Source organism: Eumetopias jubatus, unplaced genomic scaffold (genome assembly GCF_037043125.1).
Source record: "Eumetopias jubatus isolate StellerSeaLion01/CBP00866 unplaced genomic scaffold, mEumJub1_p1.0 scaffold_5, whole genome shotgun sequence".
Classification (NCBI taxonomy): Eukaryota; Metazoa; Chordata; class Mammalia; order Carnivora; family Otariidae; genus Eumetopias; species Eumetopias jubatus.
The window spans coordinates 63,161,664-63,180,022 of record NW_028274811.1 but is presented as its reverse complement, the minus strand read 5'-3'; the positions used below and the strand labels follow the sequence as shown (position 1 = coordinate 63,180,022).

General features: G+C 36.0%; 1 protein-coding gene across 4 annotated transcripts in view; it reads right to left on the bottom strand.

The window, feature by feature from the left end:
• XRCC4 (X-ray repair cross complementing 4) overlaps positions 1 to 18,359 on the bottom strand; it is a 320,948-nt gene that overhangs the window by 121,693 nt on the left and 180,896 nt on the right. The window lies entirely within an intron of this gene.

Below are 18,359 nucleotides of genomic sequence, written 5' to 3'. Positions count from 1 at the left end.
TCTGTGAAAGTAGCAAAAAGTGAAAAGAGATCTCATTCTACATGACTGCCCAAGACTCAAATCGATCTTCTGAGTTCCCAATGAGTCTATCTCCAAATGATTTTTAGTCTGCTTTTACAAGATGTGTTTCTGAATTTAGATGGTGGCAACAGTTATATTACTGAGTCAGTCAAAATCCTTACTCTCCGAAGGTGACTACCTAATGTCAAATAGGTGCCAAGCTTAGCAAAATCTTATGGCTAACTACCAGAGCATATCAATTTCCTCCTACATTAAGAACAACTCTATTTTCCTTCTTCCAGATGCACAGGGAAAAAAAAAAAAAGCTGCAGAAATAGAAAAAAGCCAATTCCAACTTACGTACTTAAAAAAAGCAATGATGCAGACATTCAACATTCAACTGTTTCTCTTACATCTGTTAGGTTGAGGCAAGGAAAAGATCTGTTGAAATTCTAAATAAATTAACACTGTATCCCAACTATAACTGTGACTTTTGTAAAATTCCCATTGGCATACTGGCGGATTAAACTGATAGTTATTTTTCAGCCTAGTTTCCCTATTATTGTCAGGGGTGACAAAAAGAAGTAATTCATTATCTAGAGACTAGTAGACCAAATAAATTTTGGAATGACTGTACTTCCCAGGCTTAGGCTGGCATGGATAGTGACAGCACAGGATTATATTTTTTGTTAACAAAGTAGCCAGTGGACACAGCTTATATATATATTAAAACAAAACAAAACAAACCTTGGGGCACCTGGGTGGCTCAGGCAGTTAAGCAACTGCCTCAGTTTCAGCTCAGGTCATGATTGCGGGGTTGTGGGATCGAACCCTGCATGGGGTTCCAAGGTTAGGCAAAGTCTGCTAAAGTTTCTCTCTCCCCGTCCCTCTGCCCCTCCCCGTCCTCACACTCGCTCTCAAATAAATAAATCTTAAAAACAAAACAAAGAAATACCCTTGAAAATTAATGGTAAAGTATACATCTCTGTATACAGATGACATTATCAATATGTGGATATCTGATTAGAAAACTAAGAGACACATATATTTTTAGGATATAGAAATCTTTTGTTTTACAGTAAAATGAGAAGAAGAAATTGTTAAATATTTAAAAGAAATCTTTCTGGGGCACCTGGGTGGCTCAGTCGGTTAAGCATCTGCCCTCAGCTCAGATCATGATCCCAGGGTCCTGAGATCAAGCCCTGCATCCGACTCCGAGTGTGCTTCTCCCTCTCCCTCTGCCTGCCACTCCCCCTGCTTGTGCTCTCTCTGCCTGTCAAATAAATAAATAAAATCTTTAAAAATAAATAAAATCTTTAAAAATAAATAAATAAATACACCTTTCCGTAAGTGAATATTATATATGTATTGTTCCTACGGGTTACCATAGTACTGTATCAATTATTTTTATAGGCATCCCAGTGATATATACTGGGGAAAAAAGAAACAATGCTTATAGGAATAATGAGACAGAGAACTGCCTCAACTATGTGCCATCCATCATTTAAGCATAATTACTGTGCTCATGAATAAAATATTTTTTGAAGTTTTATCAACAGGAAAGCGCTCTTGGACCACTCATAAAAACAAACAAACAATATTGCCAACTGTCTAAATGAATTCGAATCTCCCTTTCAGTTCCATGTCTATTTGCATTAATAGCAAAGTTTTTTAGACTGGATCGGAGGCAATTATCCCAGAAAATCCTCTGCCAAAATAATATGTGAAGTGAGACCTCCCTGACTGGCTGAGTTTGCAAGCCTGTTTTTAACTGGAGCATAGACCTGGCTCAATGTACTGTGTTTGGGCCAGAAGCCAAGAAGGTCTGGGAAAGGGCTGTGAGTTCCATGGCTCTCAGGTGAGCTGGAGATGCTGAGGAGGGGAGCAAGTGTTGGGCCTCCACAGGAAGCCTAATGAATATGGCTAAAACATCAATTAAAAATTTTTATTCCCTGCTGCTTTGGAAAGTGCCAGTATTTGGCTTCTTTCCTACAAAACTGAAAAGTCTGATAATGCCTAATGCTGTGAAGGGTGTGGGAATGAAATTCTCAGTATCTAGTCATCAGTTAATCTAGTCTCTTGGCTCTGGGAAAAAAACTAAAACCGATAGCTGCCTTTTTACTTTTACTTTTCTTGTCATCCCTGGATAATCAAATTGTCCTTTATATTATAATTTACTTGTCTTCCCCTCTTTGTTCTCATAGCCAAATCACTGATACCTGATACACGTCATAGTAAATCGCCACTTGGTTTGTAACATCTCTTCTTTACCATTTTTCCTCAAGTATTTATAACAACTTTGAAAATAGATATCAGGACTCATCCAAATTCTGTCCAGTCTGCAAAATTTCTAGGGGTCCCCAACACAGTATCAGATGTTTTGTTCAGCTAACCTCATTACATCTACGGTTTAATTTTGACAAGAGAACACACAGAGAAATAACCTCTCTCTGTTTTTCACTTGGCCAGAAACTTTTAGGCAAAGTTCTTACTAATCCAAATAAAATGGAAAAAGAGAAGAGAAATATTTTTATTAAAACTGTTCCCTTGTTTTTATTATGATTTGAGGGGTTGGCAATTATTTGTCTGTCTAGTATAAATTATCTCTCTCTCCCCAACTGATTAATCTACGGCACTGTTGAGATCTTCTAATCAAACTTCCATGTAATAACTTCTCTAAAACCCTCAGCTATTGGCAATGTTATGAAATTATAAATTATTCTTTACTTTTGTACCAGTAGAATACTTTTATTACTTGTAGTATATATGACATTACTCTTTCCAAGAATGCTTCATAGCCTTACGCTACTCTTTTCCTCGAAAACTTTTATTATTTAAAAAATTGAAATTTTTGGGGGCACCTGGGTGGCTCAGTCGTTAAGCATCTGCCTTCAGCTCAGCTCATGATCCCAGGGTCCTGGGATCGAGCCCCGCATCGGGCTCCCTGCTCTGCAGGAAGCCTGATTCTCCCTCTCCCACTCCCCCTGCTTGTGTTCCCTGTCTCACTGTGTCTCTCTCTCTGTCAAATAAATAAATAAAATCTTAAAAAATAAATAAATAAATAAAATAAAAAATTGAAAATTTTTAATTGAAGTATAGCTGACATATATTAGGTTCAGCTGTACAACATAGTGATTGAACAATTACAAACACAATGCTCACTATTGTAAGTGTAGTTACCATCTGTCACCCAACAAAATTATTACAGAATTATTGACTATATTCCCTTAGGCTGTACTTTTTCATCACTGTGACTTATTTATGCTTTGCAGTCTTCTTTGATAAACAAATTGAATCAAAAATTTAAAAATACATGAAAATTATTTTAGGGCTTAATCGTTCCTGAAATAAAATATACATTCCAAAGTATAGTTTGGTATTATAAAACTAACCACACCTTTGTTTGTTTCTGCATTTTTGCACTCTTCTTTGTTTGAAAAACTCTTATTTTTTACTTCAAGCCTCAGTTCACACCTTCTAAGTAGCTTTAAAGAACCTGATCTGCCAGAGCTAATGCTCAGCCCTGTACTCCCACTTCCTTTCCTGTAGACCTTTGCTAGGGTTTTCCCTGCAGCATCATTATTAGTTTCTGTGTTTGTCTCTTTCACTAAATGTTGAGTACCCCAGGATATTCACTTCCTGTGACTGCTGCAACTAATTACCACAAACGTGGTGATTAAAAACAACACACATTTATGTTCTCACAGTTCTGGAGTCTAAAAGTCTGAAATCAGTATAACTGTGCCAAAATCAAGGGGCTGGCAGGGCTCGGCTCCCTCTATATCCACTAGGGGAGAATCTGTTCCTTGCTTCTTCCGGGTCCTGGTGATGGCCATACTCCCTGGCTGGCAGTCATAACACTTCAGTCGCTGCCTCCATTATCACACTGTCTTCTCCTCTTAAATCTGTGTCAAATCTCCCATCTCCCTACACCTACATCTTGTAAGGATACATATAAATGCATGTGGATCCACCTCAACACTCCCAAATAATCCCAGGACATTCTCAAGATGCTTAATTTGATCACATCTACAAAGTCTTGACCATATATGGTATCATACACATATTCCAGAGATTAGGATGTAAACCTCTTAGGGGGCAATTATTGAGGCTACCACACTCAGTGAGAAATAAGTATCTTATTCACGTTGAACCTTCAGTCCTTGGTATATGACCTGGCACAGAACAGAAGCTATATAATTGTTGATAAACAAATATATACATAATTTCACTGAGGTTATAATTGCATATAAATTCATAAAAAATTGTGAGTTTACAGTGTTTATTAGAATTCAGTATTGAGAAAAACTGACCAGAGGCTTTAATAGGCTAAGAGTAATGTTTTTAGTGGCCATATATATTGAATACATTTATTTTATAATTAGGTTCCCATTTAACACCTAAAAATATTAAAAAATTACAAAGACATCAAATAAGAAAAAATTCTGCAGCCAGTACAATTTATAATTAACTGTTAAGTGTAAAAGCACAGAACATATAATAAGAAATAGCTTACTAGTACAAGCTTATTATTTTTCCAATTAAAACTATAACTCACGTATTTGCAATTACTATTTTTAAAAGGGTTGTTTTATTCAAAAATCACAGAATACTAGATAATGAAATATTCACTAATTCATGGAAATCAATTGGATCTCTCAAAGATTGAATATAAATTCCTCTGGTGAATGTCTACCTGTTGTCTTGGTCTTTGTGCCATTTTCGTGTGACTTAATCATGGGTAGTAAGGGACGGTATCACAACACATTACAACTTCTTTGCATCTTGATCATGAATGATAAATGGCTTGGTACAGGTCGTTCTTTGGGGAACACTATTTCTCTGCAATTATATTATGTTCCTATCTGTATTCTACAGTTCCAATTAATTCTATGAAAGAAGCCCTTCATACCTGTGCCTGTACGGTAGACAGATCTAACTCATCTCATACTTTATTTTATGAGGTATCAACTTATCTGTATGTTTGTTCTCCAAAGTGTACTTAAGATTGACACCAATTTGAAAAATAAAAGTTAACATATTAATGTTATAAATAAATATTTGCTATGGCTTAATAGAATATACAAAGCTACCAAGAAAATAATTTAATTTTTTTTAATATTAATAACATAAATGATTCCATGAAGGGGAGGATTCTAGAAGCTCTGAAAACACTTATTGTCAAAAGAGTTAGAGATTTCCTTGATGCATTCCTCTATGTCACTCCAAGATACCTGATGAAATTTGTGGCAAATTTTTGCAACTGTAAAAAATTGAAGTGAAAGTGATATGGATTTATTGCGGTCATAACGCTCAAAACTATTATTTACTGAATACTGGAACAACACTGAAAGCTGAAAGCTGTTATCATGTATATCGTTAAGATAATTATTTCTTTCCACTTTGGATACAGAGAATCTAAACTACCGTACATAACAATTTCAGTTACAATTAGAACTTTTTTGTGCAATCAAATGATTTTCTCTCACTAGGCTTTGAATTACCAAAAACTGGTGTTCAAGAATAATTATCAAAGTAGAGGACTACATTAATTTTATCCAGTTATCAGAACAAGAGGTAGGATTTATTTATTTGACTGGTACAGTTCTTTTTTAATCTGGTGTCTACCATGTGCTATAATTACACTTTTTTCCCCTTTTTTAAAAGTTTTATTTTTTTAAGTAATCTCTACACAAAACATAGGGCTTGAACTTACAACCCTGAGATCAAGGGTCACATACCCTCCTGACTGAGCCAGCAAGGGACCCCTATGATTATGCTTTTTAAAGGAATATACATTTAAGTAACATTTACTAAAGGAAAGTCTACAGTTTTAGGGGATATTTGAGAATCAAAAGGGAAATATCTAGAGCATGAATGTGATTAAACAATAAATAATATTAAAGGGGAATAAGATTTTGTTTAAGATAATATTCTTGTCTGGACATAAGATATCTAGCAATTCCTTACTCATAAAGGTATTTTTAACAATTAAATAACACAAAAATTGCTATCTTTATGAAACATATCTCAGTAAAAAAGAGACAAAGTAAATTGGTATATAATATTTTAGACAGTAAAGTGTTACATGAAGAAAAATTTGAAAAGGAAGTAGAATGGGAGTAGGATGGGTTTACAATATTAAACAGTGTGATCAAAGACGGTCTTACCCAGAAATCAAAATGTGAGCTAAGGTGTGGAAGAAGGGAGCAAGTTGATACCTAAAGGAAGAGCATTCTAGGCAGAGGAATGCTCACACAGAAGCAGGACTACTACTCATGTGTTTGCAGAACATGCAGGAGTCTGGTGTGGCCGGAGCAGAGTGAGCACAGAGAGAAAAGCAGATGAGCTCAGAAAGGTAGATGGGCAGACAGGTGAAAAGTTCAGCATAAAAATCCTGCAGCATTAGACTGGCTGCATTTATCACAGGAAAGCTGCACAAGGAGATACTGTGGAGCCATTACCAAGAATGGGTTAGATCTCAATGTGTTGGCATTAAAAGAACTCAATGGATGGGGTAAGTACCATGCCTATGCCAAGATTCCATTTTGTACATGAGAAAGGCTTTCCAAAAGGACACATAAGAACCAGTTAATAGCAGTAACCTTTAGACAGAAGATCCAGAGGTGAGGTGGAGTATGAGAGGCTTTTACTTTTTATTTTATACTTTACTGTACTGCCTTGTTAAACCATCTCCATATATTAATTGTACTTTAAAAAGACAAGAGAGAGAACTGCATGTATATCTGCGGCATGGTCCCTTTTCGGTCAAACCTCATCAGCAGTTGCTGAAAACGTTGCCCTTTGCCCTTTGGATGCCACTGCAGCCTCGTGAAATAAATGTTGCAAGTGTTGTTTCCTAACTTCCTTTTTCACAGCTTATCCCAATGATCTTTCTAAGTCATAACAACTTTACTAAGAAAAATTAGTTCCTCAGTTTGAGCCTCCTGGCTACTTAGCAACTACATCAACCTCAGCACTTTCCTTCCTAAAACTTCACACGGACTCGTGTACCAACCACCCAGAATCACTCATACGACTATAATCCCTCCTGACGCCACCTGCACAAAAGCTTCGTCCTCCATCATCCAGAAATGCATTTTCTACTCTGCTCAGAGAAACAGTCTCTGCTTTCCAAACTCTCCTCCCAAATGAAGACTCTGGATTCATTTCCAACTTATTTTTATCACTCAGAACTTCTGAACATACTTTATCCTATATTAACCATATGTAGGTAGCAGTTCCATTTTGCATTAAGCACATATTCTCTGTAAGAGCAAGGGCCTAGTTTTTCCTTTCTTTAGTATTATCCCCTCTTGACCTTATACGATGCTCCCGAAACAACAGGTGTTCTATCCAAGTTGTTGCATTAACTGACTTTATTTTATTAATTCATACTGCTTGGAAAGTAATTCTATAAAAACACAGGGAATGATGGAGCCTAGAATGGTCTATAAATAACCTCAAACCCTTTGTGGTAAATTCTGTAGATTTTTCTGCTCATCTTTCTGGGTTAAATTTTTACTACTGTAAAAACTGGAGAGCTAAAACCTCTTATTTCCCAGTCTGTTCTGTGAAACTATTGAGGGATCTGCAAAGTGAAAATGCAGCGAAGGATATCTTCTTGACTCATTGTACTGTTTTCCCCCTCCTCCAACAGCAAAGTCTTACTGGAGTCTAACAGGCTTTTCTGGAGCAGAGTTCTGTGCCCATTTTTCAGCTTGCTGTGTATCAAGAGGCAGCTGTCCCAGTAGAGGTGATGACCAGAAGACATATTCCTATGGTCATTCATCAATTTTGAGGCTGTCATGCAGAAGAGTTTCCTAACAACTGTACTAGAGTTATGGTAGTAGCTTCTTGTGTTCTGATAGCCCCCTAAGGTTAATCATTCTTAGAAGCCCACTATAGCCCAGGCAAGGCTTTCCAATGATTTTATGAGCACCTAATGCCTTACGTGTATTAATCTTCTGTGGCTAATTACAACAAATTTGGTGCCTTACACAACAGAAATTTATCCTCTTACATTTCTGGAGACCACAAGTCTGAAATGAGTCTTAAGGGGCTCAAGACAAGGTGATAGCAGGGCTATTTTCCCTCCTGAAGCTCTGGAATATATCTATTTCCTTGCTTTCTTCAGTGTCTATAGTTACATTTCTTTCGATCCTTGACTCGTGTCCCCTTCCTGTATGGTCAAAGTCAACAGCTTACCATCTTCTCTCTCTGTTTTATCACACAGCCTTTTCCTCCTTCTAATAAGAACACTTGCAACTGCATACAGGGCTCATCTGGGTAATCCAGGATAATTTCTGAGAATATCCTTAATCAGAGCTATAAAATCTATTTGCCATAAGTGGCAACATTCAGAGGACCCAAAGATTAGGACCTAGATATCTCTTTGGGAACTATTATTTAGCCTACTACATGACGCCTTCCTCTTGCACCTGTCACCATATGGGGGTAACATAGTCACAGGTTCCAGGCAGTAGGAAGTTGACATCTTTGGAGGGGGGCACAGGAGGACGCATTACTCTGCCGGCCACAAAAAAGGTACATAGAATAAATGTGAAAACATGACAACAGATAATGAAACTTTTAGCGCTGCTAGGAGGAGTTTTTCTTTATAGCCTTCCCCACATCTAGCCTGTCCTTCCTATTTAGCTCTTCTTGCTGCTCTCCTAAGCCTCCTGCTTGGAGCCAATCAACTCTCAACCAGTGACCAATCTGCCTCCCTGCCTTTGCTTATCTTGCTCATGTAGGTAGAATGGCCTTCTCCTTCCTCTCCACATAGCTGTAATTCTCACTCGTTACTGTAGCCACCAACAAAAATCCTTCCCACTTCTTTAAAATCTTCCCCCATCACTTCAAGGAAATCCTGTAGTGCTGCCTTTACCACTGTAATATTTATGATGATGTGCAGTTTTCTTCACATATGACCACATCTTTATCCCTGTCAGAAATGTAAGCTCCCAGAGGCCAGATACTCTATTCTTCATTCACAGCTAATTACTTGCCATTCCTAATATACCAAAAGAAAATTCATACTACTAAGCTCAAGGAATTGGCATATGACATAGTTTAAGTTTGACGTATTTGACCTATTTGATACATTTATATATTAGAATATGTCTCCTATCTCCAGAATATGACTAAACTTCTTATAACACAAAAGGTTAGTTTTGAAATTTTTATTAATTGCTGTTTTCACTTTGTACTTTAATCAGTCACTGATTGCAGAGAAATGACAATAGATGGTATATAAAAAAGTTCCTATTAGTTTGAAACATTTCATTTAAAAAAATACAACTAGGAATGCACTTACTGCTATTTTAAGTTTCGGAGATAGATATTTAATAAGACTCTTCTCCTATTAGGTAAAGAATGTCCCAAATATTACAAGTACTTACATTTTCTTAGAACATAAAGGTAAATATTCTCAAAGAGAGCTTTTGAATTAAGGACAAAAAATACATTTAAAAGTGTGGAGGACTGGGACACCTGGGTGGCTCAGTCGGTTAAGCATCTGCCTTCGGCTCAGGTCATGATCCCAGGGTCCTAGAATCGAGTCCTGCATCGGGCTCCCTGCTCAGCGGGGAGTCTGCTTCTCCCTCTCCCTCTGCCACTCCCCAGCTTGTGCTCTCTCTCTCTCTCTCTGACAAATAAATAAAATCAACAAAATCTTTTTTTTTTTTAAGATTTTATTTATTTATTTGACAGAGACACAGCGAGAGAGGGAACACAACCAAGGGGAGGGGGAGAGGGAGAAGCAGGTTTCCCGCTGAGCAGGGAGCACGATGCAGGGCTCGATCCCAGGACCCTGGGATCATGACCTGAGCTGAAGGCAGACGCTTAACGACTGAGCCACCCAGGTGCTCCTAAAATCAATAAAATCTTTAAAAAAAAAAGTGTGGAGAACTTTTAGCATTGACCTTTCTAAGGAAACCAGGGAACTGCTTTGCAAATGCCTATATCTATGTATTAAACAAGATTTTTATATTCTCCAAAATATAAATGGTTAAAAGTAGGCCAAGTTCTATATGGTATTAACATAATCCCACATACATATTTTTCATTCAAATATCTCACACCCTGTGCCTATGCTACTACCCATTCATCTACCCATGATATTTATGTCTATTATATTAAAAAAAAATGGACTGCTACAATGAGTTAATGCTTTCTCCGTAATACAACTACACAAGAATTTCTCACTGGACCCAAATTCATTTTACTGGTGAAACTCCTTCTTTAAATGAAATCTTGTAGATATCATCTAACAAACAAAATAGTAAAACATTGAACTGCTGCGGGAATGAGGGAGAAGAGGTGGGAGGAAGATCCTCTTATTTACCACCAGCTCCCTTGGTCCTCCAAAGTATATTTGACAAATTTTTCAGGCTTCATGAAATATAGCCGGAAAAAGGGGAATACATAATACACTTTAGTAAGACACAGAGTATACCGCATGCTTCGTAAAGACTTCCTTCATAAAAGTTAAAATATAAGGTTCAATTATTCAGTATCAACTCTAAGTTATCTGATCTAGAATTTTCTATCTGGAATTTCATATCATTCTAGACAGCTAATCTTACACAGTGTGTCATATGGTAGAAAGTTGTATACATAACCACAAAATGCCTCCTGGCTTTCACCCTACTTTTGAAGCACTCTCTCTTCAACCTTCCCACAATGTCCTACACTACAACTAAAAAAGAACTGCTTTCTGCGCTCTTAACCACAGTTTGTGTTTTCCTATTTCTGGGCTTCTGAATCTGTCATTCTCTGTTAGGATTCTGCCTTGCCTCCACCATTCATAAATCCAGCCCTTTACCGTTTTGGTATAAAGCTTCCTGGTAGTCATGAGTGAATATACCCTCCACCCCAGTGCATGACACTCTGCTTAGGATTCTCTTAAAACAACTGAAAACACTCCCTTTATAGCTTTCCTAACACATATATCCTATTTTGCCTTACAAGTATAGATTTTGGGCATTTGTTCATCCCTCAGCTAAATTCTTAGGATATTCAGGGGCTACATTAGAGAAAGCTGGTAGCCCCTGAGTGTTAAATATATTGTAAAATCTTTTAAAATTGCTGTGGAAGGGCCACAGGTCGAAGAAATAGCATCTATTCTCTACAACTCATCTCCTGCCCCTAAGCCCCAAACAACTGGCAGAAACAACGTATAACTACTTTTTAGAAAAATCAGTATACATTACTAGTTTGAATAATGAAATTAAAAATCAGAATTCCTTATCAACATTCCTTGAACACCTTCAGAATTCTTCTATTAGCAGTCAAGTGTGTTGGACTGAAACACTCTGGGAAAAACTCTTATTCCTCTTTTCAATATTTGGCCAGAGCGAGGCTGGAACACATACCAGGGCGAGAAGGAACGACCGTAAGCGTGCCCCCCTCCCTCTGGCAGAGTAAAAGCCTGGAATCCCAAATACAAGCAATTCTGACTACTTACTCCCACAAAAATATGATCTGACCAAAGAGTGAAACATTGAAATATTTTAGAGACTTAACAAAATTTCCCTTCTTCCTTCCCCCTCCCCCCGCCTTTTTGGGTATATTCTGTTCTCTGTTCCGTATTTTGTGCCTCATGAGGGAAGAAAAGAAGCCACAAAGATGAGTCAGGGTTTCCAGCCTCTAACAGAGACACTGCCCCAGCTGAAGCACTTCAGCAATGCAGACTGCTGTTGCCTAATCAGTCCTTTGACGGAGTTGGGAGGGATATGGCCGCTGTGGCTTTGTTCCCATCGTCCACAGTCCATCATGCCATGTACTGCTTAATTTGAAAATCCTAAACTATGGAAAGTATCAAATGACATTGGCTGGGAACTGTATTAATCCATTTCTATGATACTGACACTCCCTGTTGATTATATAACTATTCTTGTTAACACAAAGTCTTAATCATTTGGCCCTTGAAAAGTCAATCTTAAAAGAGTCCATAATCTTAAGAGATTTACCTGATTACTTGAAAGGTTTTTTAAGTTCGCCCCTGCTTTAAAAGATAACTATCAAGTCTAACATGGGAATTCAATAATGATCTGTGATTTCATGTACTGAAATGTTTTCCTTTCCATATCTAAAATGAGATGAACATAGAGTTGACTAATTAATCTTGAATAAATTTTAATGTGATGACAAATTCTATGGTTTTTAATAACTACTCATTTCCTGCTTCTTAATCTTCATGAATATATATTGAGATATATATATGCACTGATTATGCATCCACCCATATAGGTATCATGACAGCACTTGATGAGGACCACATGGTTTCTGCATTCTAGGAATCTGCAATCTTCAGGAGAAAATGCACTGGAATGTTTAGGGATAAAATCGGTATTAATTGGTAAGATTGGTTTGGGTTCAGTTTCTCGGTAGTTGAGCACTCATGAAAACGATGCCACTTGAAAACTTCTGCAAAATACAATCTTCCATTTTCCTGACTTAATTAACAGAGGCTGCAGATCAAAATTTAACATCTCCTTTGGGTGATCATTCTGAGAATCAGTTCTCGTTGTGCTGTGATTCTGAAGAGATTGTGAAATTCCTTAGACATTGTTATTTAAAAAAATACTTAATATCATCTTTCTCTCTTTTAATTAATTCTGCTTGAATTCCTTATTATTGAAGTTTTGTATAATTAAGCTGCAGCTACAGTCAGGGATCATAATATTCACAGGAGGTACCAAAGAGCTGGGTCAGGAGACTGGAGCTGACGGTGCCCTGGGTAACCTAGGAAATGCCTCTTGGCTGCTGTGTCCATCCTGTTTTACAAAGTGGCATCAACAATAAATCCATACTACATACTTTCCAAGACTATTGTACAGGTAAAACAATGATAACGATGATACTGGTGATGACAATATAAATATGTGGAAAAGAAAGAAATAACAGTAGGTTATTAATTGATTTTTGTAAATCAGAATAAAATGCTATAGTAGAGGCTCCTCTAGCCAAGTATTCTACAGTTTTATTTGGACAGACATTTTCCAATGAAACAGCTGAGAAAGTTGCTTTTTGTACCGAAGCTAAATTATGATGAATCTCTCATTGTAAAACATATTGTTTAATGAACCCTTACTTACTTTGATGTTCTTTGGCAAATTTGGGTTAATTTCTCCACAATAACGAACTTTTAAAAACATATTATTTATATTAAGCCCCAAACTATAATCAATCAGGCATACTACATTATTCATCTATTAAATTATAGACATGCATGTCTTCTGAGTATAATTTTCTGATTTCTTACTATGTCCTTATCTAAGAACACCTTGTATTGGTTATTTTCTAAAATATTCTTACACTGATAGTTTTACATTAAACAATATATAAACTCATATTCAAGGATAGGTTATATGTGTATGATTTTAGTTAGCAACAATATTTTATCACTATGGACATATACCATAACAGTTATGGTAGCAAAATCCATATTTACGCAGTCAATATTTTGTTTCCAGGATAGAATGAATTACAGAGTATTTCAATTTATACCATTCTGTTAGTTTTTGAATAGGTCATACATATATTTGACACAAAATTTTTAAAAGTACAAAACAATACACAAGAAATAGATCTTCCCTTCATCCATACACCCTTAGCCAATATTACCTCTAGGAACTAAGCACTATTATCAATCTCTCAGCCATACTTCCAGGGATGAATTCTAATGAAACTGAGTTTTAATGCTTTCAGATCTATACTAAATTATGTGATAGGCAATAGTGTAGGGCAGAACTTTCCAAAGGGTGTTCCCTCAGAATATAAGTCCTTTGAAATGTTCAGTTATCCAATTATTTTGGAAAATACGACACATTCCTAACTCCACTTAGAGATTCCAATTACATACCCATTAGGACTCTGAATTCTTCAGGCTGGGAATATGTCGAACTTTGTTTAACTTAGCATTTCTTAAGCTTATTTTAACACAGAACAAAAACTTTTTTCCTCCCTACCCAGGAACACTAATAAGCAGCCTGTAAAATTAATTTATTTTAGAACTGAAGAGTAACTATCTGAGTAAATAATGTACTTATAAGGTATTGCTACTGGTTATTAACTATAATGAATGTACCACACTAACAGAAGATGTGAATAATAGAGAAAGGGTGATATATATGGAAACAGTATTATCTTTTCAAGTTTTCTGTAAATCTAAAACTATTCTAAAAAATGAAGCCTATCATAAAAAAAGTTAATTTGGGAGCTGCAAATGGAACATTAAATAACATAAAAAGGCACATTAAGAAATCCAACTTCTAGACTCAGTTCTAGGGAGTTGGTGCCAGGAGGCCTTGGTCAACTCACTATAATAGTTTTCTTGGTTGCAAAATGATTATTAAGGTTTCCCTCCCCCCATCACTATAAAATCTTTCTTAAAATATGATAGAGGTAAAATTAAGTTTGTTTCTATGCTTATTTGTTTTTAATTCAGAAATTCATCTTCTGTTCAGTAACTCAATTTAAGAAATATTTTTAGGTAGCTATCTCATAACAACCAATTTCAGAGTGTCTTTAAAAAGTAACTTAAAAGTTTTTGTTTTCTGAAGCAAATGAAACATTATTCCCAGAGTCTTACCAAATATCATTTATTCACAATTAGTTTATGTGAAAATTTTATAGAAGCAAAGCAAAGGTAAATTTCCTCTAGAGATTATTTAAATGACTACCTATTTGGGAGGGCACTCAACTCTTGATTATCTGGTAGAAGATAACTAAAATTATAATTAACCATAGAGAGTAGAGTATATTTGTGAAGAAATTAAAATTACTATAAATCAGTAAGACATCTAGATACCAAAAGATATTTTATAGTAACTAAGAGATGGTACAGAGCCCTCCAAGATATCCTGACACACGAGGCCCTCCCTGTTCCTCAGCCCATACAGCAGTGTTGTGGTATATTCTAATATTAAAGTGCAAGGACTTCGGTTGAACCTAGGTAAGGGTAAGCAATGGAAGAGAAAGGAGACATGTGTCTGCTCAATCCAGGTCTCACGAATACAAGGGATCTTTGCTAAGAAGTTGTTTAACAGCCCATTATTTTTCAACAGACAATTTATGTGGCCTTAAATCAAAGTACTTGTATCACTTTTACACTTTTGGATAATATCTGTGGACTGTGTTCTGAAATACTAGTTTACTAATAACTTTATTTTGTGTCATATTCTTACTAGTTTTGTAGTTTTGTCTTACCCACAATTCTGGGTAATCTGCGGTTTCCTTTCAATCTATTCATCACTCCAATTATGCCAGTTAATCAAGGGTTGACTGTAGTTGAGTTCAAAGCAATTAGTTTTACTATATTCTCAAATTGTTTCCTTATTTACCATGCGTCATCTGCAAATATTATCAAAGTTTTCCCTAATTCTATTTGTAGCCATTTTTTTGAACTTGAAATTGTACTCATTTGAATCATTACCTCAAATCCTTCATTCTCAGTTTACTCCACATAATATTAACTAAATATAAGTAGGCTATGTGGTGTTCTTTGTCTCTCTAATTGAATTTTCTATTGTGTTATTTGTAGGTTTTTTGCTAGATTATCCTTGATTTTCACAAGTTACTGCAATATACAATTAAGAATATTTTATTGGCCCATTTTTAAAAGCTTGCCATAAAAGCAATTTCTCATTTTTATAGTTAAGAAGTATTATAAATTATTTCTGGTACTTATTTTCCTTATACTTTATTATTATATTACTACAATTATAATTAAAGCTTTCTCATAGTAAAAACATTCTGTCACCAACCAACATTTTATGTGACATTTCCTATACTATATAATAATTGTTCTTATAAATGCAGGCTTTAATTTTATTATCCTGAGTGAGATACATTTGAAACCTTTCTCGATGCATAAGTAAATAATCCTTCATTTTTCCTTTACTGATAGGGCAGCAATACAGTATATAGAATGGACTTTAGATTGTTACTACCCAAGCTTGATTCTCTTTTATACTAATTATTACCTGTCCCCCTTTGTGGCTCAGTCCTCTCATTATAAAATGGGGATAAAAATACTGGCTATCTCATAGAATTAGTGGAAGGATTAACTGATATAATACATACAGAGCCCTTTGAAAAACTGCTTTAAGTCCTTAATAGTATTAGTGATTATTATTTCTATTGGTGGTGTTATTTTTCATCATCCCAAGCACACTTATAACTATTTCTCCTTGAATTAGATATCCTATAATTTGTTTTCTATTAAACATGAAACTACAATAAGGATGCTAAAGCACGTAACTTTTTCCTCCCTCAAAAATAGACAATTTAAGAGCCTATCTGAAAGACAAATGTCTCTGTGACCTATAAGAAAAAGAAACTGAGCTATGACATCTTTTATTTGCATATATATATTCCATAAGTCTATTTTTAGAGCAATCTATGATCTTACTCTCTAATACTATCTAAAGTTTAATAATCTTCACTGTTAGGTATCTCTTCTTCACAGCCAATCTCCAAAAGTAAAAATACGTTACCTGCTATTAACGGATAGTTAACAACACTTACATACTGGTGTATTCACTAAACAATCTTAGAAAACTCAAATGTTTCTAAGCATAGAGTTTCGATGAAAATCACTTCACAAATGCAAACGGGGCAAATACCAAACAAAACTCTCTATTTTCTTTGTAATTTTCATTTAGATGGAAGTTAGCAAATATAAAAGTACATGTAGCTTAAGTGTGAATAAGTGAAGTTAAAATTAATCTGCATGATACTTCCTTGTAGCACAAGAATTCTACTGGGAAGAGATTCCTCCATAACTTAGTTTTGTTTTTTATTTTATCATAGACTCAAAGCCCATAAGTGGTATGAAGTACTACTTAAATTTAGGAGGAAAAACAACTGGCCAGTTTAAATGACAGTAATAAGAACAGCTATTGCGGAGAATGCCACGGTGGCATTTCTGTGCCCAAAGAGTTATTTCTCATAATACCAGTTTAGTTTTCATTTGCATGTCCTATAAAAGAGTATCATAATTAAGGTGAAAGCAAATGAGTTTCATTCAAAGCAAAAGGGTGTGCTGAAATAAAGTGTCAAAAGAAGATGAATAGAACTGGCAAAGGGGAGATGTGACTCCAAGGGATTTTATATATTATCTCTGTCAATCATTTTGGAAATCTTCCAACATTATATCAAATAAAGTCAAACTCAAGAGAGATTTGAATTCACATAGTTTATATTTTGCAATAAAGCATTGCTAAATAAATACTTAAGCTATCTGGAAAGCAGAGCAGAGGAGGAAAAAAAGATCAAGGTCATCCTTATTTGCTACTTCTCCCTTTTCTCCCACTGGAAAGCATCAAACTCTATCTTAAATTTCACAACACATCATCATCCCTTGCATCTTTCATCCGGATTTACAACAGCCGCCTAACTGGTCTTCCAGAGCTCCACTTTTGCCCACTTTCAATCAATCTACCACAGAGCAGGAAAAGTGATCTTCTCAAACTGTAAATCAAGTAACAAAATTCACTGTTTAAAACCCTGCAAAAGCTTCCCAGAGTACATAGAATAAAATCCAAGCTCCCCCACTTTGGCCTCCAGGATCTGCATGATCTGGCTTCTGCCTACAACCCCAAGCTATACTTACCCCCACACAACCACATGGAGCACACGTGTGTGCAAGTATGTGCATGTGTTCCTTCCTGGGTATGTTAGTACCTAGCCATGCTAAGTTTCTTCCCACCCTAAAGACTGCATAGTCATTCTTTCTTCATGGAACGAATACCTCACTTCTAAAAGTCTAGCTCCTTCTGTCTACATGCATCTTAAATATTACCGGGCTTGAGTCCTTTCTAACTACCTATCTCAAGTATCCGTTTGTTTTCTTTTTAGCATATATCACTGTGTACAATTAGTTTTTATATTTGACAGCTTTTTATAAAGTTACTAAACTAACATGTAAACTCCATGGTGACAGAGAGGTGTGTATCTTTTCAGATGGCATCTTTTTTTTTAATTTTATTTTTTTATTTGACAGAGAGAGAAAGAGAGAGAGAGCACAAGCAAGGGGAGTGGCAGGCAGAGGGAGAAGCAGACTCCTCGCTGAGCAGGGAGCCCGATGCGGGGCTCGATCCCAGGACCCTGAGATCATGACCTGAGCCAAAGGCAGACACAACCAACTGAGCCACCCAGGCATCCCATAATGGCATCTTTTTAATGTACAACTTTTTATGACAAATATAAGGTAGATTATTCTACATGCACATCATTTTTTTCCCAATTTGAAACAAGAGGACAATGTTTTAGAAAATATGTCCCATACCGCATGACATTTGATGAAAGAGTGGTTCTATTGCCAAACAATTCTTTGCAAGTGCTACCCG